The sequence below is a fragment of the Pezoporus occidentalis genome, unplaced genomic scaffold (genome assembly GCF_034315485.1).
Source record: "Pezoporus occidentalis ecotype Australia unplaced genomic scaffold, CSIRO_AGI_Poc_V1 ctg1531, whole genome shotgun sequence".
In the NCBI taxonomy this organism is placed as follows: domain Eukaryota; kingdom Metazoa; phylum Chordata; class Aves; order Psittaciformes; family Psittacidae; genus Pezoporus; species Pezoporus occidentalis.
Genome location: NW_026913352.1, coordinates 11,646 through 13,331, shown reverse-complemented (window position 1 = coordinate 13,331; position 1,686 = coordinate 11,646). Strand labels below are relative to the sequence as shown.

Below are 1,686 nucleotides of genomic sequence, written 5' to 3'. Positions count from 1 at the left end.
TCATAGGAACAGAGACCTCCTAGATGTCCTTTCTGAGCAATAACTATGTCCTGCTGGTCATAGTCACATCAGTGACTAGTCATGGTCACATCAGGTTGCTCCTGGCCTCATTCAGGCAGCTTCTGAACATGTCCATGGGTGGAGGCTCCACAGCCTCTGGGACAAAGCCTCATGTTACCCACATCCCTGGATCAGGGTTTTCAAAGCCTCACTGTGATTCTTTCTGCTGTTCTCCACAGAGCATCCTTCATCTCTTTGTTCCTCAAGCTGTAGATGAGGGGATTGAGCATGGGGATCACCACCGTGTAGAAAACAGAGACCACTTTGTCAGTGTTCAGGAAGTAACTAGAGCTAGGGCGTAAATACATGAAGATGGTTGTTCCATACAACATGGTCACCACAATCAGGTGGGACATGCAGGTGGAAAAGGCTTTTTTCCCTGCGCAGAACGGACCCTCAGGATGGCAAAGAAGATGAAGAGGTAGGAGACCAGAATGGCAGAGATGGTGCTGAGCTCAATGACACCAGCCAAGGAGAAGAGGATCATCTCATTGATGTACGTGCTGGCACAGGACAGAGCCAGGAGAGGAGGAACATCACAGAAGAAGTGGTTGATGACATTGGAGCTGCAGAAGGGCAGCCTGATGATGAAGGTCATCTGAATGATGGAGTTCAGGACACCCCCAATATAGCACCCAACCACCAGCCCCACACATAACCTCCGAGTCATGACAGAGGAGTAGAGCAAGGGGGTTGCAGATGGCCACGTACCGGTCATAGGCCATGACAGCCAGCAGGAAACACTCAGTTGTCACAAAGACGATGTAGAAGAACACTTGACCCATACAGCCAGCAAAGGAAATGGTCTTCTTCTCCAATAGGAAGTTGACCAAAGTCCTGGGGGCTACCACAGAGGAGAAGCAGATGTCAACAATGGAGAGGCTGCCCAGGAAGAAGTACATGGATGTGTGGAGCTGTGGGTGACCTCGGATGGCTACAATTATCCCTGCGTTGCCCAGAAGGGTGATGGTGTAGATGAGCAGCAACAGGACACAAAGGGCTGCCTTCATCTCCACTTGGTCACTGAGACTCTTGAGGATGAACTCTGCTGCTGAGGTGTGATTCTGCTCTGCCATTCAGGGCTTTTGTATCTGGCAAGGAAGGAAAAAAGTCTGGAAAACAAAGGACAGTGGAAACCATGCCTTTATTTGAACTGGAATGGGATAACTTGACAATTAGCACCCTGTGCACCGAGGGCATCCCCACTATTCATTTCCAGGGAGCTACAGTGGAATGGACTGCTCTGTGGCCATCTGCTCCAAGCTTGCCCTCTTACACAGCCCAAGGAAAGAGGAGGCCCCTTCTGAAGTGAGAGCATCCCAGCTTCCCCAAACACCTCTGAGCAGATTCATTTGTAACTCAATGCTTTCCTTGGGTGGTTTTGGAAAAGTCATTGAGATGAAGGAAAAAGAGCCTTTAATTTGCTATACGATTAGGAGGAATCAACACCATGATGAGACCATTGAGCTCTGCTAAGCCAAACTCACTCAACTCCGGTTGTCTAAGTTAGGCACTAAGTTAAGCTGCTCACCCTCATGAAAAAAAAGTGTGAATTACAGGTTTCCTACAGTTTGATGAGGCCAATGGCTACAGCAGCAGAGAGGGATCGATGTGACACAAACCAAG

General features: G+C 49.1%; 1 pseudogene; it reads right to left on the bottom strand.

Annotated features, from left to right (window-relative positions):
• Positions 1 to 85: 85 nt before the first annotated feature.
• Positions 86 to 1,374, bottom strand: LOC134159983 (olfactory receptor 5J3-like; annotated as a pseudogene).
• Between the last annotated feature and the right edge of the window lie 312 nt (positions 1,375 to 1,686).